Raw genomic sequence first — 24,691 nt, forward strand, 5'->3', positions numbered from 1 at the left:
CAGGGAGACTTCCTTAGGGAGGTGGTGAAACTCCGCGACCTGCGCCAGTGGAGTCTGATCGGTATAGATATGCGGGGGGACGTCTGGAAGAGGGGACAGGTGGTAGACTACACGGCTCGGAATTCCAGATGGGTGATGGCGAATTCCTCCAATAACTACAATTCAAACACGCCCTATCCCTGCATTTGACACAGGGGGACCAGGTCCCTGACTATGCCCCACTCAAGGATAGGCTGCTGTTGGACCCCATGATTGATAAGGCCATATCACGTACCTATAAGAAGCTCATTAATAATATCCCTGATATCTTGGGGCCACTGAGGGAGAAGTGGGAATCCGACCTGGGTTTGTTAGAGGACGACGACTGGAATGAGGCCCTGCAGTGTCCCAGGGAGGTGGCGATTCGAGCCCGATTCAGGCTGGTGCTGCTGCGCATCCTTCACAGGTCCTACACCCCTCGAACGGTACAATTCAGGATGGGATACGCAGCATCACACTTTTGTTTGAGAGGTTGTGGGGAGGAGGGCACATTCTTTCACATCCTCTGGGACTGCCCTAAGATCCATACGTACTGGGTCAGTCTGAAGGATATAATGGAGGAGGTGGTGTGAGCGGAGGTGCCACTAGAGGCTAGATGGCACGTGTTGAGGGTCATGGGGGACATTACGTGGCCTAAAGGAGACAAGACATGGCTGGCCTTTGCGAGCATGGTGGCTAAACGTAACATCGCAAGACTTTGGGGGAGTGACTTGATTCCGACGATAGAAGAATGGGAGCGAGATATGGACTGGTGTCAGAGGGCTGAGAAGGTCATCTATAACAGCAGGGGATGCCCCAAAAAATGGGAAAAGATATGTCAGGCTTGGAGACGATATAGAGGGGAATGGAGGGATACCCCAGAGGCCTCTCCATAGGGGTCTCCCCCACTGGGTTCCCTGGACTGTGTATCCTTGCAACACCCACTCCCTTGGACAACATGCGCCCGATTGGTAGCAGAGTATGCACACACAGCAGGGGGGAGAAGGGAGGTAGGGGGGAGGATCTTGGCCGGGGAGGGGTGTTAGGACAGGGGGAGGAGCAAATTATCAGACCCACTTGTAATTGTTAGAGCATGACCTGGGGGGTAAGCTGTTCCTTTGTCCGTTACTGGTTGATTTATTCTGCTCATTTACTATGTAATTACTAATGCAATCTCCTTGCTACCTGATGTGTCTTTTGATGGAGCTGTTATGTTTCAATAAAAAGTTTTCCAAAAGAAAAAAGTAAGCGCTGGAATGGCCTTTTTGGATTAGGTAAGAAAACATGAATGTGACAAGATGCATTAAGGGTAATTGAGTCCACATTCATAGCGGCTTGTAATCAATTAGTAACCTATGGCAGAGTCTATATCTTAGCAATCTCAGACAACCCATTTAACCCTTTTAAGACTGTGTCAAACTTCATAATGAGATAAGCTTCTTTTCTTAGTAGCACATTTTCTGGTCACCCCCTCGGGGATTAGGTGTAATGGCACAGAGCACTGTCCACTTCTTTGTCCACAAAATGATTCCCCATAGGTGCTGTGAATATATATCTTTTTTTAAATGTTCTTTTTATTAATAACAAATTAACACTTAAAATGCACATTACAGACAATATCATGTACTATATTGCAATAGACCACTCTCCACTTCAAAGGCTTATCCCCCGCCGTGGTAGAAGGTAGCACAAGACGTCAGACAGGTAAGCATTGCTCAGCGTCCAATAGTGGTAGGTCTCTCGGCGGCTCACAGATGTCCCCCCTGTAAGTTTTCCATTTCTGCCATATTTGCGACCATTTGTTAGGACAGCCTCGAGAGAGGTATACAGTCTTTTCTGTGAACATACAAGGGTCCATGTCATTCTCCCAAAGCCTCAGGGACGGTTTTTCACTTGCTCCCCACAACTTTGCAATATTGCGTTTGGCGACCATCATTCCCAATCACATCCATATCCTATCTTTGACATTTAGGTCTGTAGGGTCCCAGATGTTTAAAAGACATAGCTTAATATTGCAGTCAGTGATTACCCCCATGACTTCTGTCATACAGTACGTGATCCTTTCCCAGTATCTCTGGATTAATGGAAACTCCCAAAGTGTATGTATGAATGTACCAACTAGCCCACAGCCTCAGATACAATCTGCGTCCTCCCTAAATCCCATCTTCATCAACGTTGACCCCGAATAATATATCTTAAGTAGTATTTTAAGTTGAACAAGCCTCAGCCTGGATGAGACTGCTGTTTCTCTGGGGAATTCCAGCGCTTCTAGTCATTCCCCATCGTCCAACCCTGCTATGTCGTGGTCCCAGCGAACACGGAGTTGAAGAAGGGTGTCGGGGAAATTGTCTATTCGTTTTTTTATATATCATGGAGATTGCATTCTCTGGAAGATGGCCATCTATTATTCTGTCCTCTAGCGGTGAGGACTCTGGCGGACTGTCACCCCTGGGTATTACAGCGTGCAGCGCATGTCTAACCTGAAGGTATTTGTAGTGTTCTGAGGCACCTAGGTCATATTCGTCTCTTAACTGGTCGAAGGAAATTACTCCACCATCTCTCCACAGGTCCCCCACAGAAGATAAACCAAATAGGTCCCATCTGTCAAACTCTTTAGTGACTCTCATGTTCCCTAGCTGGACTGAGTCTCAGAGTGGGGTAGCCAGTGTGATTTAGTCCTTCGAACCCAAACTCAGTGTGGCATCTCTCCATGTCGTGACAGAGTGATTGGTGGGCCCTGTTAGTTTTACTCTACACGGATTGGCGTACAGCGCTCCACTGTAACTTCCGCCGGGTAATAGCCACCTATCCATATTGAAGCCAGGGTCGTTCTGCGGCCCGTACGCAGTGATTAATGGCAGTGAGATGAACTGCCCAGTTGTATTGCCTCATATCTAATATCTTGTACCAAATTAAATCTTGTCTCTCGATCAGTATGAATATATTATTTATACTGACGGTTCTTGTGCAACTGGCCATTGGAAGAAGCAGTAATACAGCGCAGCGTGTGCCTTCGTTTAAAGGTTGCATGCTGGATGGAAAGTTCTATGCGAGTTGCACAAAAACGCAATCGCTAAGAGTTTGCACGGCACAGTTGACAGAGTTAAAAGCGCTGATACTGGCCCTTGTAAATATGGATCACGAATTCCCCACACTAACCGTGTGTGATTCGTTTTAGTGTGTTCAGTCATATAATGAATACCTATACCATTGGGAGCAAAACGGGTTTAAAGATGCGAAAGGTGGCACAATTAAGCATAAAATGCTATGGGAACAGGTAGCAGAGTTGAAAAATGAGCTACCAAGTACTCACGTGATCCATACATAGAGTCATCAACGAGATGGCGTTCACTTTGAAGGGAATTCATTGGCTGATGATGCCGCAAAGGGGGCTGTTCGCATGGCTTCCGTAGCTGCACTCACTCGTTCAAAAATGAGAATAGGCGGTGAGATTATGGTAGCTGTCATTGCTTCATGCAAAGGCAGCACAGCAGTACCTAAAACATTTCCACTCAAATACTCCTACAAGTTAGTTGCAAGCAACATTCCATTTGCCTAGATTCCTGGAGTGGGGGATAGAATAATACCAAATATAGATTGTAGGCAAGGTTTAATATTAGCTTCACACGAGGGTTTGGGCTCTGAGCACACAGGGGTTACAGTCACAATTTCTTTACTGAAACAGCGCTATTGGTGGCCAGGGTTAACTAAGCAAACTAAAGACTATGTCTTCAATTGTGACATCTGCCAGCAGTTGAAAGGCTCAACGGTAGCAAGACCCGCACAGACGCGATTATTAAAATCAAACAAACCTCTCGCATGTGTGTACTTGAACTACTGCGGCTCCTTACAAACAGATGGGGCTTACAAATAAATCATGGTTGCAGTTGATTCCTACTCAAGATTCCTATGGGTATGGCCTAAGCGCTCTCCAGATGCTCTAACTGTTCTCAAAGATTAGCGAGTCTTTATCAGCACATACACAGTTAGAACGTTACATTCTGACCGCGGCCCTGCTTTAGCTCTCAGGCTTACAAAGGCCATGGAAGGAATGGGCGTAGCATTGCAGTACTCCTCTCCGTACCATCCCAACGGAAATTCATTGTGGAGAGGAAAAACCGGGACTTAAAGCAATCTTTAAAAGCTAGACTATTAGGTAAGGGCGGTAGTTGGGTCAAACACCTTTATGAGGTACAGCGGGCATTAAACAACCAGCTAACAAACTCTCTAGGGGGTGTCACTTCTTATGAAGTCCTCTTTGGGACACGAATGTGGGTACCTGATCTTGATTGTGAAGGTGCAGTGGCAGATGAAAAACCATTTGATATCCATGATTGTTTGGCTGTTTTACAGGATCTAAATGAATCCATGACAAAACAAAGCAATGTCCGGCTAAAGCAGACCGCCACTGGGGAAGTCAAGGTAGACACAGCAAGACCTGTCTGGATCCCAAAAGTTGGGGATTTGGTCAGAGAGAAAATTGCAGACAAAAAGGAATTTGGACCTTCGGACAGAACACCTGAACCAGTCCTTGCAGTACAAGGAATAAGAACTGCACTTTTGCCGGGAAAAAGGAGAAAAGTTGAGTCTCAATCAACTTAATTGAACCACACTATGTGGCCAATAATAAGCAGGAGGGCTCGTGGTCTCCACAGTAGCAGACGCCCTCCTCTCGCTACAATCCAAGAAGTTCAAACAGAAAGAATCATCACGTTTGCAGAGCCACCTGTAAGGAATGAAGGACTAAGCAACAATGCTATGGAACTTGTTCCACTTGAACCAGATATTCAAATTCAAAATGAACATCAGAATAATTCACAAGTTGCAATTAGACCTAATACAGAAGTCTATATCAACATGCCTCGTCAAGAGCAAAATAACATTTCAACTAATCCCGATGCAATTCCAAAAATTGATCGAACTGCTTCTGGCTACTTCATGAACTTGGATACGTTTTCTTTGGATCCAAGCGAGCTGGAAACTACGCCAGCCCAACAATCACACGAGCAATAAATAAATAACTTTCTGCACTTTCTAAAAAAGACATACCTGGTATCGCCTTGGATTGAACTCTGGGTAATTTCTGGGATATTGTTTTTTCTTTTCTGGCTAGGCTTAGTACTAACTTTTAGTATGCTTATTAATGGACACTATCTTCAACAATGTCCACAGCCCAAAAGGTCAACATACTACTGAAGCTACATCCATCATCACATCGTGAGCAAAGAGAATTGTCAAGAGGGAAAATTACAGTAGTTCCTATACCGGATGGTATAGTATGGGACAAGGTAGATTTTCACATATTCGGCCCGACCGAACTTTTAAAAATGAATCATGTATTTAAAATTTCCTTAAGTGATATCATTATCTCAAGTACATTTTCTAATGATTGGGACTCTGAAACAGTTAATAACGTTGTCTGATTTAGAGAAAACTGCTGCATTTTCTAATAATTAAATGTTAGAGGGTTCTTCAGATTATGACCCATTGTACTATTACCAACATTATGGTCATAATTTCCTGCACAAATCAATTTCACCCAGGAATGTTTTTGAGTACCATCAGTGGGAACATTGCCCAACACCACCAAAAAGTAGTTCACAAACATTTGGACAGAACTTATAATACTTTTCAAGGTTTAACACCACATACCCAGCTTCATATTACTATAAGGTTGTACCAACATCAGCACTGAAAACTATGTTGACAAACACTAAACAGATTTACTCTGCTTCCTTTTTGGCCCAATTGTCTGAACAGGGTTTTGACCTGTGGAAAGACAAAATTGACATAAAATCAGTTTGGCAAGTCCAGGGTACAGAGGCACTATTTAGAGTATGCCTCATTCCACAGCAGATGATCTTTTTAAATGATACTGTGCAACAGACATCCTGTATAGGACTAGCCAAGACCAAGGACCTGGAAAAATTCAACTACAAAAGAAGGGGCAACAGTAGATGACATACTACAGTACGATAGGACAGACCCAAATTGGAAACAGTGGTTGGTTTGGCCCTTTAACACGAATAGCTGTCATAAGCGATTCCTGAACATCCCCGAGGGACTTGGTATCCACAGGCCAGACCCACGTTATGTACAGAGAGAACATCTAGGGGTAGTGACATCCTATAGTGTTGGGAAGTTGTGCCTCAATTGGCTAGAAACCTCAACACTTGCAGAAGTGAAACTACACTTATCTTTACTCTCACATGACATGGATCTTAGGGGATTTTTACTAGGACCCAGGAAACAACGTCATAAACATTTCATATATGCAGGCATTTATGCTGCCTATAATGAAATCCGGAAGATTTCCCAACAAGAGGCCGCAGATAGAATAGGGGAAATAGACCGTATAAACGTAGAAAAAGCTTTAGCTGTGGTAGATAATGGGTTAACAACTTTGACCTCAAGTGTATATTCTTTGGGCAACATTGTATCTTCTGCTATCGACATACTGAAACAGGATTTAGCCATATTGCAACACGGCCAATCTCAGTTACGTTCTAATATGTTATTAAGCTGGACGCTGCAATCTTTGCGTGCAGGATTTGTGGCTTGGCGTTTTATAAACAGTATGTCTCTGTTTTCTGAATACAATCTAACAGATACACAGATAGAAATGGCACAAAGGGAGCTAAATATACAATGCGGTGTATTGAAAAACTGGACAGGCTACCATTCATAGTGGCGGAATCACCATAAACAGAATGGCTATTTCACGGCCATATCACTCTCCAGGTCACGACCTTTCAGTTTCAGTATTGCTTTGAGGAAAGGCAGGCATGCAAATATGAAAAATTGGGTAAATAATACATTAAGGAATCATGCGAATTACCATATAGATTTCGATGCTGGAGTAGGGATCGAGAAGTGTTTCTAAGTGGTACAAACGGCAAGAACGCTTTGAGGGGTTCTCTAATGTGCCAAGACATTACGTTGCACAGGGCTTATAATGGGTCAATAGCAAATTTGTCTTACTACACTAACATCTGCGGCTATATTGGCTATAAACACTGCGTCTCGTATAGGCGTAATCACCCGACTATCCAGTGTTGCGACCGGGGATTGTTTACCCGCCGCATCTGAACTTGGAGCCTCTGGGTACAAATCAGGCCTAGATTAATTTCATTGACCTGATTCTCGGAAATGATATAATATGGGCAGATGTTAGTGTACAGAAACAGGCACTCGTCAATACACATTTGAGAAGTTTACCACTAAGCAGAGCAACGTACGCATCATAACCAAAACTTGTGCGACATTGACACGATTACTCTTAGATCATACAACAAGAAATTAATGGTCCTGAGGAGAATCCCCATAATTTGGGAGATTCGAAATGCGTAGACCACAGCTTTGTTTTGGCCAATCTAAATTGATTTATTCTGTTGTTAAATTGTGTACTGTGTTGAATCGGGATGATGGCCTTGGATTCTAAATATTGTTGTTGTTTTTATGGAAAATTGAATTGAGAGTGCCTCACCAGAAATAGGGTTTGTGAAGCTACCCCAGGGTAGGCATTGGCATGTATGATGAGAGAATGTATGGATGGATGTGAGGACTAGTCTGTTTAGCGGACAACAGGCGATAATAAGGTGATATGAACAATGTTGTCAAATGATGTTTTTCAGAATTGCCAAACATGTATTGTGAACTGTACATATATTCCATTGTAATATCAATCGATGTGGATGTAACTACTGCTTGGTGAACAAAAAAAAAAGAAAATTTAAAACTTCCGCTCGAGAGACCTTTGATCTTCAAGTTGCAAGGACCTCGACCGAGATACAGGCACTTATTCGTACAAACTGCCCCTTTCATTTAATAGAAATGGTGGGTCATATCTTTAACATGTCTGATACGAGTGGTATTGTACACCTAATTAAGACCATAGGGTCAGGTTTTCTAAGCACCTTCTAAACAGTCCTCAGAGCTATCCCAAATTGTATTCACTCAGTTTTTGGAAGCATCTTTGGAGGTTTACCTCTGATACTGCTTTTAATAGCTGGAATCCTGATCGTCATTTACCGGATATGCAATGGATGGCCCAATCAGGAACAAAATTTCAAAAGCTCTTCTGGAACGTAGATATCGTGAGTGCATGGTACAACATCTGGGCGTGCCTCGCCCTCGAGAACTGAGTGCTTCTTGGTTCTTATCGTTTAGACTAGTCTGGATGGACTGCATCTTAGCTGTTCTTCTATGTCTGTTTTGCGGTGAAGAATGCGTGTTGGATATCTGTCTGACACTCGAGACAGAGATGCCTGCGGACTTGAACACAAGGCTGGAATCGCTGATGTCACAAGCTTGGCTGTGTCCCCAGCGTATTCCTAACCTGACTAATGCATTCCTTGAAAAACCCACAGGTGCCTTTTGCTACAACTGGGGTGAGTATCAGCTCAGCCATCACTAGCGCTGAAACCAGCACAAGCACTACAACTAGCACTACGGGCACTGAGGTATCAACTACATCACCAGCTGCCCATATACCATCTATGGACAGTACTGAATATCATCTGTGCTCCATCGACGTACTTTGTGAAATATTACAATTTGCATACCTTTCAGCAAGTGACTGTCATGTTGCATCTCCCAGCCAGGACACTTACTCTACAATTGGCTCATCGTGTGCTGGGAAAGAATTCGGAGTTTCCTTTTTCATTTCGACTCTGATTAAATTTGAAACATTTCCTACTAAATTCACACTATCGCTAGAGAAAGCATTGCCTTCTAAAACGCTTTTAAGAGTTTTAAATTCTATAAATGAACTCAGTTAGACCTTTAGCATGAGTACAAATTCAAACACTGACTCTACACATTTTTTTTCCCTCTTAGAAATGTTTTAAATATGCTTTACATTTTTAAAAATGTTTTTATATGGCTCACGGACAATTATATGCGCTACCACCTAGTATGAATTAGTAGTTTGCTGTCTTTGTTTATTATTGTTGACTATTCATAAGAGGAGTGGGTGTTATGTTTCATATAGATGCCCTAATATAGGCATGGTTTGAGATGCCCTTATATAGGCATAATCTTTCACCTACATTAGTTCTCTATTCTCCACAATAACGGGTGCGGAGGGCTGAACCTTATCTAGACTGTGGTTTGGGTACAGAAGGAGGGTTTTTCCCAAACAATGGCCTCCTATACCATCTTCGATGTGCTCTTCCAGTATGACTCAATATTCATAAGGGTTATAGGAAACCCGGCAGGGGCTAGAATCCACCTGCATAAACATCTACGTAAACGGTTCATCCAAATAGGTCATCTTTATACCCAACAATGGCTAACACAAGACACAAGGGACAAAGGGACTCCATACTTTTCTGTATAAATACAGCACCTCTTGCTATCAGTAGTCAGAGAGAACCAAGACTTCCAGGCCGACATACTGACCAGAGATGCTGAGGCTCATGCATGCTGTCGCTCTAGCTGACAGTAGTCTAACCATACCTTGCGGGGTGTCCAACTAGAGACCAGGACAAGGTCCCACACTCTCGTTATTCAGGTAATGGGGTTTGACTAAATCCTAGCAGGATTCTTGGCTCTTTCGCACCTACTCACATGCTAGGTACACTTAGATACATCTAGACAGGCATCGTAGGAGTATGCGCTTTTTTTTTATAAATGCATTTTATATTCATGTATATGTTCATGGCTATTGCAAAATGGTAGAACTGTACTATCCCTTTGTATTCACTGTACTGCTGATCATATATCTCTGCTACTGTTTAACTGTTGTCGCAGCACATATATTTTACACTAGATGAACAACTGTGCAATAAATTCTTATTGTAAACATGCCCGACTGTTTCTTCTGTGTTACTCTGAGACCAAATGAGCAAGCACGAGTGATTGAGCGAAAAGTAGTACATTGTTTCCACGAGTCTGAGGAATCAGGGTTGTCGTGTTCTGAGGTTGCCAAATACTAATCTCTCTGATAAAAAGGAGATTTTAGTGGCACTGTGAGCTAGCTGATGCAAACAGGCTAACATACGCGGTGGGGTTGCTCAGAATCAGTCTGCCACCAGACCCACAGTGTATGTTATCCAAAAGCGCAGGTCCTGCTGGGGACTATAGGAACTACATTACAGTAGAATGTCAGTCAATTCTTTGTCTGATAATTGGCGTTCGAATTTGTGCTCCCACCACATCCTAGCAGGAGAACACAATTCTCTCGGTGTGGTATTTAGAAATGCATAGATGTCTGACAGGAGAGACGTCTATCGTCTTGCCTAGATAAAAGCCACGTTCAAATGTGGTGAGTTGTCTGCTGCATGAGGGTGTATCAACGGATGTGTTGCCCAGTGTCGTATTGGTATGTAGTGCCAATGTTCAGTACTCGGTAACCTAAAATCCTGCTGCACTTGCAAGAATTCCAGCATGCCCCGCACATCAAACAAATCCCTGCTGTGTTTGCAATTCATTTCCTGCGATAGGGAGAAGGCTATACCACCTAGTGCTGGTGGGGAAATCTGCATTTCCTATGATTGTGGTGAGGGGAGAAATGAGAGAGGATGTTGCTTAGGAACGCAAATTCTATCCCATACTCACATTGTAGCACGAACTACTGGAGAAATATACACCCCCGGTGGGTGGTGTCATCGTGGAAGGCAGGGAATCTTCCAAATATGTTTCCCGCAACCACCTGGTTGAGGAAGCACCCATTTTTTCTGTGAATGGTTGTTGCCATTCCACCAGGAAGCATAATTGAGCTGCTGGATAGTAATGCAAAAGATGGGGTATGCCAGGTCCACCCTTTGCCAGTGGAAGGTAAGTGTGGTCAAGTGCCATTCTCGCACGTTTACCCACCCAAATTAAAGCCTCCAGAGAGTGCTGAAGTTTGTGCAGCATGGACAGGGGGGTGCTACAGTGATATCACCTGCATATAAAATAAGATCTTAGGTAATAGGGGCCTTTTGATGGCTGCTATTTGCCCTATTCAAGAAAGTGGGCCCACATGCCAAGATTGTATCAGGGAGCGTGTCGCATTCAGTAGGGCTGCATACTTATGTGACACCAACTTCTCTATGGTTGAGAATAGTTGAACACTTAAGTAGGGAATTCCTTGTGTAGTCCAGGTTAATGGAAATGTCTCAGCTAGAAAGACCTGGTCGTCCTGTGTGATGGTGAGGTTGAGAGTCTAGGATTTGGCAGTATTCACCTTTAACCCAGAGGCCCTCCCGAACAGCTCAAGTTCCTCCAACAGGGGCGGCAAAGACTGATGCGGTTTAGTAATGTCCAAAAGCACATTGTCAGCGTATAACACTATCTTGCGGGACTGGCCCCCGATTCAAACCCCTTCTATAAGGGGATGGCACCATATATGTTCTGCCAGTGGCTCCATGTAGAGCGCGAACAAGAGCGGTGAGAGCGGGCTCCTTGTCGTGTCCCCCTTGATATAGGGAAAGGTTGAGATATCAAGCCATTAACGCAGGCCGGCGCCACTGGATTAGAGTAACTGGCCCACACCCACCTCTGGAATCGGGGCTCCAGACCAGAGGCCTCCAGAACTAGCCATAAGAAGGAAGGGGTCCCATAAGGATGAAAAACACATATATAACTCATTACAGAAAACAATCTCATAGACATTGAATCAAGCCACCATGTTTTAATCACACTGGGGGTTCGTACCAAATAACAAAAATCACGTTTTTGGAAATAGACAGGTGGAGCAACGCCCCGAAAGGAGGGGGGGAAAAAGTGCGTGGTGATGTGAGGTATCGTGATAAGGAAGGGTTAAGGTGACAGAATAATCAATATTTTGATCCACAATAGTTATAATGGTTACATATAATGTACATAAGAAAACAAAAGAGCTTTGGATTTCGAATCACACTGTGTCATACTTCACATAGAACAACATATGAACGGTTAGGACGTGGAGTTGACATATGAAAAACCAAGTAGTTGTCGACGTTTCGACCCTCTTAATATTGCAGGTCTTATTGTGTCCTTGCAGCGGGGTCTTCTTCAGGACAGGGGAGTAGGGGCAGACCACCTATTTCGATATATAATGTCTGGTATTATTAAACGATTACATATGGAATTCAATTATAATTATTTAATTGGTAGATAGCACACACTAGAACAGTGGGGGAACATGCGCCGGTCTAGTGCGGTAATAGTGACCCCGTGTGAGTGGGGTACCCATAATCGTATTTTGAGAACATTTAGTGAAGTAAGAGCGCAAGATACTGCTGGTGTTTCACCTGTATCAGGTGTCATTAATAGATTAGATTATATTATGTCACCGTGAATGGTGAGACCTAATTAAAAAAGGGGTGAACATAGGACAAAGGTGATCCGTTACCAAGTGGAGATTGACCACCACGAGAAATCAGTACTGGTTAGCAAGGGAGAATGTGACATTACCTTGGTGGAAACGATTAGGAATTTGAAGGAATTGAGGAGGACATCCTGATCGATGTTCCTGTGGGAAGTACATAAAAACAAGAGAGGTCCGACAGGTTGATGTACGTCGAGACCAACATACCATACGTTTACGGCATGCATGTGGAAAGAGAGCAGAGAGCCAATTTGGCACTTACCCCGTCTGTTTGAGGAAATAATGTGTTCGGAGTCTTTATTCGATCATCAAGATTATCTGTACATAAAGTAAACGGAGAGTACGATTGTAAGGGCGCTCCATCAGAAATTGAGACTCCGACCCTGAAACGCCAGATGAACTTCGTGACACGCTTACCTGGGGCCGAATGAATCTGGCAGATAGTCCGCTCGAAATCGCAATGGCGATTCTTCGGTTCCCGAGTGATTATGTTGCTCGGGAAACGGAGTCACGTGTCACTCGAGCTCGAGTAGAGCTAGACAACAGACTACATCAATGTTAGGCGGTTGCTAGGACACCGCATATCGGAATCCTCTAGGAAAAATATAGGAAAATTACCGCACTGGGGTGTTTGCTAAAGGGTAGCTTTGTAGCAATCACACGGCAGTGGAGGATGCCAGAGACAAATATAACTTATGCAAGCCTGAATATTACCAAGACATCAATTAACACTCAGCTTACAGTTCTTAGCGCACGTGAGCTAATGTGGTCGTTCATGTATCAGAGGCAATAATTTCAATTACATCATATTGATTAATAGCATGCCGTTCAACCACAAGCTATTATTTTCAAGTGCATCAAAATACTTAATAGCGTGTCGCTCACACATTGAGAAAATAGATACTTTGAATTGCATTGCAGGCAAAGGTATGTTGCGTGCGATCAATGAACAGCCTATGAACAACCAGCGTACCTCTCACAAGAGGGTAAAGGCCAGTGTGCCCATTGCAAATGTATAATATTGATTAATGGCATACCGCCCACACAGAAGCACGTGCATCATAATACTTAATAGCGTGTCACTCATCCATTGGGAAAGATAGATACTTTGACTGGCATGTGTGTATTGCGGGCATTCAAAGAACAGCCTATGAACAACCAGCGTACCTCTCACAGGAGGGTAAAGGCCAGTATGTCCAGGATGACTCAGTGCTCCAGACTCCCCAGATATACTACTAGGGCATTCTGTGAATAAACGACGTGCCTCTCACATGAGGGTAACGGCCACTGGTGGAACGATATTAATATAACATTGAGCACTCATAGAGAGCACAACTAGAGAGCAAATGGACCAAACATAGGCATACAGCAACTCAAATGGCGTACCTCTTACATAAGGGTAAAGGCCACAGAATCATACATTTGATGGAATACATATTCAAGGCAAAGTAGCTAGCTGAGAGAAAGAGCTATCATGCTCGTTGAGCCCCTGATCAATGGAGTTAAAGAAGAACATCCATTTCAGTTCCCGAGTGTTAAGGATACTTGAGATGTTCCCACCCCGGGGTCCCAGGATTGCTCTTTCTATTACTACTGGACATACTGGCCTTTACCCTCCTGTGAGAGGTACGCTGGTTGTTCATAGGCTGTTCATTGATCGCACGCAACATACCCTTGCCTGCAATGCAATTCAAAGTATCTATTTTCTCAATGTGTGAGCGACACGCTATTAAGTATTTTGATGCACTTGAAAATAATAGCTTGTGGTTGAACGGCATGCTATTAATCAATATGATGTAATTGAAATGATTGCCTCTGATACATGAACGACCACATTAGCTCACGTGCGCTAAGAACTGTAAGCTGAGTGTTAATTGATGTTTTGGTAATATTCAGGCTTGCATAACTTATATTTGTCTCTGGCATCCTCCACTGCCGTGTGATTGCTACAAAGCTACCCTTTAGCAAACACCCCAGTGCGGTAATTTTCCTATATTTTTCCTAGAGGATTCCGATATGCGGTGTCCTAGCAACCGCCTAACATTGATGTAGTCTGTTGTCTAGCTCTACTCGAGCTCGAGTGACACGTGACTCTGTTTCCCGAGCAACATAATGACTCGGGAACCGAAGAATCGCCATTGCGATTTCGAGCGGACTATCTGCCAGATTCATTCGGCCCCAGGTAAGCGTGTCACGAAGTTCATCTGGCGTTTCAGGGTCGGAGTCTCAATTTCTGATGGAGCGCCCTTACAATCGTACTCTCCGTTTACTTTATGTACAGATAATCTTGATGATCGAATAAAGACTCCGAACACATTATTTCCTCAAACAGACGGGGTAAGTGCCAAATTGGCTCTCTGCTCTCTTTCCACATGCATGCCGTAAACGTATGGTATGTTGGTCTCGACGTACATCAACCTGTCGGACCTCTCTTGTTTTTATGTACTTCCCACAGGAACATCGATCAGGATGTCCTCCTCAATTCCTTCAAATTCCTAATCATTTCCACCAAGGTAATGTCACATTCTCCCTTGCTAACCAGTACTGATTTCTCGTGGTGGTCAATCTCCACTTGGTAACGGATCACCTTTGTCCTATGTTCACCCCTTTTTTAATTAGGTCTCACCATTCACGGTGACATAATATAATCTAATCTATTAATGACACCTGATACAGGTGAAACACCAGCAGTATCTCGCGCTCTTACTTCACTAAATGTTCTCAAAATACGATTATGGGTACCCCACTCACACGGGGTCACTATTACCGCACTAGACCGGCGCATGTTCCCCCACTGTTCTAGTGTGTGCTATCTACCAATTAAATAATTATAATTGAATTCCATATGTAATCGTTTAATAATACCAGACATTATATATCGAAATAGGTGGTCTGCCCCTACTCCCCTGTCCTGAAGAAGACCCCGCTGCAAGGACACAATAAGACCTGCAATATTAAGAGGGTCGAAACGTCGACAACTACTTGGTTTTTCATATGTCAACTCCACGTCCTAACCGTTCATATGTTGTTCTATGTGGAGTATGACACAGTGTGATTCGAAATCCAAAGCTCTTTTGTTTTCTTATGTACATTATATGTAACCATTATAACTATTGTGGATCAAAATATTGATTATTCTGTCACCTTAACCCTTCCTTATCACGATACCTCACATCACCACGCACTTTTTCCCCCCCTCCTTTCGGGTCGTTGCTCCACCTGTCTATTTCCAAAAACGTGATTTTTGTTATTTGGTACGAACCCCCAGTGTGATTAAAACATGGTGGCTTGATTCAATGTCTATGAGATTGTTTTCTGTAATGAGTTATATATGTGTTTTTCATCCTTATGGGACCCCTTCCTCTTAATACGTAACTAACCCAGGTCCCAGGGACTTTATTTGGGTAAAACCCCCCAATTATACTCTAGCCATAAGAAGGGCCAATTCACCAATTGAATGCTTTTTGAGCGTTGATGGAGAGAAGCCCAAAGACCAAGCGAAATGGGTGGCCCCACCTATAGCGAATCCCTTTGTCTCTCAGGAAGGAAGTCACTGGTTTCATAGTCCATCAGCACTGGAGCGTAATGAAGGAGATATCTTGGTAGAGGTGTACTTTTATCCCCTCGAAGAGGACATGAGGCTCATCCCACACCTTAGCCATAATAAGTTCCTGCTATTTGTAACTATGGAGGCACGTGAGTATGTCCTGTGGAGTGCTGGGTCTTCCAGAGGGGCATGCTGCCCCATGGGTTCGGTCTAGGAGGAGTTCTTTCTCCACTAACTCCGGTGCGATGTGGCGCAAAAGCCACCATGCATACTCTTCCAATTTGGCTGCATCCGCCTGTAGTAGGACGTCTTTATTCCTAATGTTGGACCTAAGGGACCTATTTCCTAAATCTTCCAAGTAGTAATTAAGGTTAGCATTACGGTCTTTGAGTTCCAGGATTTCACTGCAACAAGCTTCCAGCACTTCTCTGGCGTCACATTCTTTTCCACCGTGTCCACTCGTTGCTCCAATCCACCCATATCTTACTGAAGGTCTTTCACTTCCTTGGTCATTTTCTTCTTGAGGGTTGCTATGTCTTCTCTCAGAGTGCTAAAGAGGGTTTCCATGAATCCGTGTGTGAAGGGGTCCTCTTTATATGGATCTTGGTCCCTGCCTGACCTGGTGACCTCTGTGCCTCTGGGCCGGTCACTCCTCCACGCACTGCGCACACTCCCCGTGGGTGTGCCCTGCTGCCCGTTCCCGCCGCTGCTCGCAGCTGTGCCCCTGACCACGAGGCGTGGTCTCTGCTTCTGAAGCGCAGCGCCGCCTCTGCTGCCTGCGTGACCTTTTCTTTTCCTGCCTCTGCCTCTGCACTCTGGTCTGTCCCCCCTGTGTTGGGACTGCTTTCCCCCGCTTTCCCCAGCTTTTTTCTTCCTGCCAGTCTCTTGCCCAGTCAGCCGCTTTTCCCGCCGTTTTTCCCGCCGTTTTTACTCCCGCTGTGCCCCCGCCACATCCCCGCTCCCCGCCGCTGATCCCCTGCGGCCCCGCCCCCCTCCACCAGGAGCCTTCCCATTCGCCGCCCCGCTCCCGCCTCCCAGCTGCCCCTCCCTCCCACTGGAGCATATAGGGAGGAGTGCACGCAGTGGTGACCTGTGACCTCTGTGCCTCTGGGCCGGTCACTCCTCCACGCACTGCGCACACTCCCCGTGGGTGTGCCCTGCTGCCCGTTCCCGCCGCTGCTCGCAGCTGTGCCCCTGACCACGAGGCGTGGTCTCTGCTTCTGAAGCGCAGCGCCGCCTCTGCTGCCTGCGTGAGCTAATGTGGTCGTTCATGTATCAGAGGCAATAATTTCAATTACATCATATTGATTAATAGCATGCCGTTCAACCACAAGCTATTATTTTCAAGTGCATCAAAATACTTAATAGCGTGTCGCTCACACATTGAGAAAATAGATACTTTGAATTGCATTGCAGGCAAGGGTATGTTGCGTGCGATCAATGAACAGCCTATGAACAACCAGCGTACCTCTCACAAGAGGGTAAAGGCCAGTGTGCCCATTGCAAATGTATAATATTGATTAATGGCATACCGCCCACACAGAAGCACGTGCATCATAATACTTAATAGCGTGTCACTCATCCATTGGGAAAGATAGATACTTTGACTGGCATGTGTGTATTGCGGGCGATCAAAGAACAGCCTATGAACAACCAGCGTACCTCTCACAGGAGGGTAAAGGCCAGTATGTCCAGGATGACTCAGTGCTCCAGACTCCCCAGATATACTACTAGGGCATTCTGTGAATAAACGACGTGCCTCTCACATGAGGGTAACGGCCACTGGTGGAACGATATTAATAACATTAAGCACTCATAGAGAGCACAACTAGAGAGCAAATGGACCAAACATAGGCATACAGCAACTCAAATGGCGTACCTCTTACATAAGGGTAAAGGCCACAGAATCATACATTTGATGGAATACATATTCAAGGCAAAGTAGCTAGCTGAGAGAAAGAGCTATCATGCTCGTTGAGCCCCTGATCAATGGAGTTAAAGAAGAACATCCATTTCAGTTCCCGAGTGTTAAGGATACTTGAGATGTTCCCACCCCGGGGTCCCAGGATTGCTCTTTCTATTACTACTGGACATACTGGCCTTTACCCTCCTGTGAGAGGTACGCTGGTTGTTCATAGGCTGTTCATTGATCGCACGCAACATACCCTTGCCTGCAATGCAATTCAAAGTATCTATTTTCTCAATGTGTGAGCGACACGCTATTAAGTATTTTGATGCACTTGAAAATAATAGCTTGTGGTTGAACGGCATGCTATTAATCAATATGATGTAATTGAAATTATTGCCTCTGATACATGAACGACCACATTAGCTCACGTGCGCTAAGAACTGTAAGCTGAGTGTTAATTGATGTCTTGGTAATATTCAGGCTTGCATAAGTTATATTTGTCTCTGGCATCCTCCACTGCCGTGTGATTGCTACAAAGCTACCCTTTAGCAAACACCCCAGTGCGGTAATTTTCTTATATTTTTCCTAGAGGATTCCGATATGCGGTGTCCTAGCAACCGCCTAACATTGATGTAGTCTGTTGTCTAGCTCTACTCGAGCTCGAGTGACACGTGACTCCGTTTCCCGAGCAACATAATGACTCGGGAACCGAAGAATCGCCATTGCGATTTCGAGCGGACTATCTGCCAGATTCATTCGGCCCCAGGTAAGCGTGTCATGAAGTTCATCTGGCGTTTCAGGGTCGGAGTCTCAATTTCTGATGGAGCGCCCTTACAATCGTACTCTCCGTTTACTTTATGTACAGATAATCTTGATGATCGAATAAAGACTCCGAACACATTATTTCCTCAAACAGACGGGGTAAGTGCCAAATTGGCTCTCTGCTCTCTTTCCACATGCATGCCGTAAACGTATGGTATGTTGGTCTCGACGTACATCAACCTGTCGGACCTCTCTTGTTTTTATGTACTTCCCACAGGAACATCGATCAGGATGTCCTCCTCAATTCCTTCAAATTCCTAATCGTTTCCACCAAGGTAATGTCACATTCTCCCTTGCTAACCAGTACTGATTTCTCGTGGTGGTCAATCTCCACTTGGTAACGGATCACCTTTGTCCTATGTTCACCCCTTTTTTAATTAGGTCTCACCATTCACGGTGACATAATATAATCTAATCTATTAATGACACCTGATACAGGTGAAACACCAGCAGTATCTCGCGCTCTTACTTCACTAAATGTTCTCAAAATACGATTATGGGTACCCCACTCACACGGGGTCACTATTACCGCACTAGACCGGCGCATGTTCCCCCACTGTTCTAGTGTGTGCTATCTACCAATTAAATAATTATAATTGAATTCCATATGTAATCGTTTAATAATACCAGACATTATATATCGAAATAGGTGGTCTGCCCCTACTCCCCTGTCCTGAAGAAGACCCCGCTGCAAGGACACAATAAGACCTGCAATATTAAGAGGGTCGAAACGTCGACAACTACTTGGTTTTTCATATGTCAACTCCACGTCCTAACCGTTCATATGTTGTTCTATGTGGAGTATGACACAGTGTGATTCGAAATCCAAAGCTCTTTTGTTTTCTTATGTACATTATATGTAACCATTATAACTATTGTGGATTAAAATATTGATTATTCTGTCACCTTAACCCTTCCTTATCACGATACCTCACATCACCACGCACTTTTTCCCCCCCTCCTTTCGGGGCGTTGCTCCACCTGTCTATTTCCAAAAACGTGATTTTTGTTATTTGGTACGAACCCCCAGTGTGATTAAAACATGGTGGCTTGATTCAATGTCTATGAGATTGTTTTCTGTAATGAGTTATATATGTGTTTTTCATCCTTATGGGACCCCTTCCTCTTAATACGTAACTAACCCAGGTCCCAGGGACTTTATTTGGGTAAAACCCCCCAATTATACTCTAGCCATAAGAAGGGCCAATTCACCAATTGAATGCTTTTTGAGCGTTGATGGAGAGAAGCCCAAAGACCAAGCGAAATGGGTGGCCCCACCTATAGCGAATCCCTTTGTCTCTCAGGAAGGAAGTCACTGGTTTCATAGTCCATCAGCACTGGAGCGTAATGAAGGAGATATCTTGGTAGAGGTGTACTTTTATCCCCTCGAAGAGGACATGAGGCTCATCCCACACCTTAGCCATAATAAGTTCCTGCTATTTGTAACTATGGAGGCACGTGAGTATGTCCTGTGGAGTGCTGGGTCTTCCAGAGGGGCATGCTGCCCCATGGGTTCGGTCTAGGAGGAGTTCTTTCTCCACTAACTCCGGTGCGATGTGGCGCAAAAGCCACCATGCATACTCTTCCAATTTGGCTGCATCCGCCTGTAGTAGGACGTCTTTATTCCTAATGTTGGACCTAAGGGACCTATTTCCTAAATCTTCCAAGTAGTAATTAAGGTTAGCATTACGGTCTTTGAGTTCCAGGATTTCACTGCAACAAGCTTCCAGCACTTCTCTGGCGTCACATTCTTTTCCACCGTGTCCACTCGTTGCTCCAATCCACCCATATCTTACTGAAGGTCTTTCACTTCCTTGGTCATTTTCTTCTTGTGTGGAAAAGTAAATTTTGCCATGTTCTGTGTCTCTACGTGTCATCCATCATATGTTATGTGTGCATGACCAATATGCATATGTTATTCCCCATGTCCGATTCAAGACGCAATTACAGTTGTGTCCTCCTCTAGTATGCCAGTTTCCAGTCCTCGTGAATACTACGAATATCAGGCCTATGTAAAGCTACGTTGCCACGTTTCTCAGTGTGCACGTTATTCTATTATAAAGTCCCCGTTTCCAGGCCTCAACAGGGCCCGGACATCAGATTCAGCTCCTGTCTCCTGAACCCTTGCTGAGGAGCGATCCAGCCCCCACCTGTATCCTCGACCTTTCACTTACTTCCTGCCTCGCAGTGCCCGGTGCAGCTTGGCTCTGCCTCTGAGTCTGCCAAGACTATGTTATGATTCCAGCTATCAGTTTAGTCCTCCTTCTCTGCATTCCTAAGCTACTGAACTACATCAATAGTTTCCGTCATTGTCTAGCCTATGCGGCTCCATGTTAAGAGAAATACTGTATTTAATGGTCATTTAATATTCTTCATCACGCACTATATGTAGAATAAATGCATGCTCCAGTCTTAGAGTCAGTTAGCTTTTCCCCTCATGACTTCTAGTTTATATCAACATGTTCCCTAAACATCAGATACTAGATAGGGTTTAGGTACATGTCGCTCCGACCCTCCAGACTTTAGTCTCTGCTCCTAGCACAGAGTTCATAGCCCCCAGCTTCTCCTCGTAACACGTCATTGCCAGTTTGCGCGCACCACCAGGTTAGAGGCCCCGGCTCCTTAGGTAGCCCCCTCCTATGTTTCCGCCCATTCATGACATATTCTGTTACGTTTGTATCACATGTCTGAGTTACACCTTCTTTTTACTCTTATCTTTCGCGACTGCTACGCGTCACGCCTTCTGCTCCACCCACTGCTACGCCTACTGCAATGTAATGCTATGTGTTTGCGTTATGTATATATGCTCATGTATTGTTATTAAAAGTCAGCGCGCTCATCCCAGACCCAGCCCCAGCAGCTGCTGGGCCCTGTCATCCTATTCCTATGCAGGTTGTCCTGTTCCTGTCCTTTATGCTGTAATAAACCTGCAAAACTCCCACTACCTCGAATCTTGACTCTTATTTATTGAGCTATCTGTTATGTTATATGTCTAGTCAAAAATAGGGTATTATTTATTTATTTACCACATAATGGCGCCCGAACAGGTACTTGCCCTTTCCCCACGCGTCGGTGAAGCCACGCCGACCCCCTGACCCTCTGCAGTCGTGACGGAACTCTTCTGCGCAGTGGCAGATATTTCTGCTCAAGTATCCCTCAGGCCCACGGAGGAGACGGAGGAGGCGGTCCAGCATCCAGACGAGACGGTGGAGGAACGCGGCGAGTCCCGACCAGAGCCCAAGCCAAGAGTCCAAGGTCCGAGGTATCCGGAGGTCCACCCGTAACTGAAGTCCGAAGTCCGAAGTTCGTCGTCGTAGCAGTCCAGTCCAGTCCGAGGCCTTCCGTTCTTGCTGCCCGGTGAGTACCGTTACTGGGGTGGTATCTAGACAGGGTCAATTTAATTGACTCTGGTCTGTGGGTTGGTGGTACACAGTCCCACAAACGAAGTGTCCACTTCGGTGGATGCGGGTCCTGACGTGTCTCTTTAAAGAGACCGGTAAGTTTCGTGCTGTTTCAGCAGTGCATCTAGTTTCTGTTCTAGTCAGTTCTGTTCTCGAGAAATTTCAAGTATTTCCAGGTAGTATTCTGTTCGAACTGTTGTTTTAAATGTTTTTTATGTATTCCAATGTCGTGGTATGAATGGGAAATAAGTATCGTGTTTATTGTGTATTGTATTGTGTCTAGATTACAGTTCAGTCATGCCCATATTTTCCAAGTTACGTCAGTTAAAAACTAGAAAGGGTCTGCTGGAAGCAGCAGTTCCCGTCCCGCCCAGGGACAGTCCAGGTCACTTTATGTATCAGAAGCATGGCATAAGCGCCATATTGTATCTAGATTTATGGGTAGAGTATACCAAACAGTTAGAAGAAAAGTATAGATGGCCCGTATCGGGTACATGGGATGCCGAATGCATCATGCGAGTAGAGGAAGCATTATGGAAAAAGAAAGCCAGACAATCACAGAAAGACGCCATCGAGTTATGGCGTAAAGAAGCTCATAAAAGAACCGAAAAAGAAATCAGAAAGTCAGAACTAAGTAGAGAATCCCAAGAACGAGCCCAAGAAAGAGAATTAATCGAGATAGGTGAACGAGTTAGAACTGAGCAATCAGACAGACAGAGGAATGCCCTCATTAAGGGTATGTATCCTCTTCTTGCCGAGGGCTTGCCAAAAGCGACCCCGGAGGCATCCAGTAATTTCCCGCCACCGTTAGTTCCGACCAAGCTACGTCACAAACCGACCGCAGCTGATATTTTTATTTCGTCCTATCTGGACGACACAGTCCCCGAATATGCAAATCCTGTTCGCGCTCCGCCAGTCCCTGTAAATCAGGTAATTCCTGCTCCTCCAGACACCGGGGTGCCCTTAACAGCCCCCCCGGGTCAGCCCGCCATACAAGTCCAGCCCACGTTACAATTACCGACCCTGCCAGGACGAAAAGCATCAGTTGATGATTCTAGTTTAGGGGCCGCAGGAGGAGGTCTTCCTCAAACCCCGCCGCCATACAAGCGTTTATCAGCACTCGAATTACATGCTCAAGCATCACAGCGTACTCCTAAAAGTAATAAGTCTGTTGCAGAGATCAGGCAAACCCTTGGCGAATGTGTCTATGACCCAGTTCCAGGCGAGTTTAATATGGTTTTATATTCCGTACGCGTAAGGAGAGTGACCGAGTATCTAGTCACCCTGCCGAATATGAAAGAAGATCTAGACAGGATATATCGTTTCATCCGTACAGGGGATGACCCACAAAGTATTAGTGATGCCATGTCTCAAAGGAAAGCCGAGATTCAGCGCATGATATTAAAGTTCTTAATTAACTGTCTAATAAGAGAACAGGATTACCCGTCTAAAGACCCGGAAGAAATGAAAACTCTAACAAAATGGAGTGATAATATAGCCGAAGGAAAGCACAATACCATTGGTGCCATGGAAAGTATGTACAAGAAAATCCGTAGAGAGATAATAAAGATACACGAACAGCGTAAAGCCGCACAAGTAAGCGAGAAAGAAAGTACCTCTGATCCTGAAGAGGAAGACGACGAGAATACTGCCAGAATAGCGTATGTAGGAAAATCGGTTATAGTGAGTTAAGTACTATGCATGAACAGGAACTAGTCCGATCAGCAGTCAGATGGATTACTGATTCTACCACTTTTCCAGACGAAATAGTGGCACAAATGTTTCTGAAAATACCCCCAGCCGAGCAGCGACTGGTGGGTATGTATATGATTCAGCACCTCATTACTCTGTATGAGGGTCAACATTCTGATCCAGGCCCGTTACATGATATCCTGAACGAGTTACTCCAGTACAAATGGAGAGGTCTAGGTACCGATTTAATTAGTGTCATTCTAGAACAACGCCACAAATATAGAACATTCTTGAACCCGCATTTTGTTCATGTCTCACCCCCAGAAAGTAAATCATTCTACATAGACAGACAGAATCCGTTACGAGAAGTCCACCCAGTCAGAGGAGAGGGTGGCGAAATGCAGCGAGTGTTTGTATACACTCCGATCACAAAGATGGAACTCCTCGAAATGAAGAAATTAATTCCCTGTCATGACAAAGATCCAGCAGGGTTCCATAGAGAATTAAAAGACATGCTCCGTATGGGAGAATACACTTACCCAGATATCATTAAAATGTTAAAGGTTCTGCTACCCGCAGGGGTGTATGAAAAGCTAAAGGAAAAAGAATGGGAGGTGGGAGAGAAAAAGATAGATTGGGCAGTCCTAGAAGCAGAAGATAAGATACGTGTACCAGGTACTGGTCTTGGAGAGAAATGTAAAGAATTACCAGAATTATTAATTCAAGTTTTACCCAGATTATTAACAACGAGAAAAGAAGACTGGGATGCAATCTCAGCCTGTAAACAGAAACAAGATGAAGATATTAGTGATTTTTATTCTAGGTTTGAAAAGTGCTTTAGTATCAACAGTGGCCTCAAGACAAGTAGTGAGTCATACCCTCACCTTTTCGTTACCAAATTAGTCGAGAATTCAAGTCCACCAATTAAAAACCGAGTTCTGAAAGTCGAAAGTACCTGGCAAGCAAATACTCCGTCCCAGATGCTCCAGATGCTCCAGTATCACCAG

This window comes from Lissotriton helveticus, chromosome 2_1 (assembly GCF_964261635.1).
Source record: "Lissotriton helveticus chromosome 2_1, aLisHel1.1, whole genome shotgun sequence".
Lineage (NCBI taxonomy): Eukaryota > Metazoa > Chordata > Amphibia > Caudata > Salamandridae > Lissotriton > Lissotriton helveticus.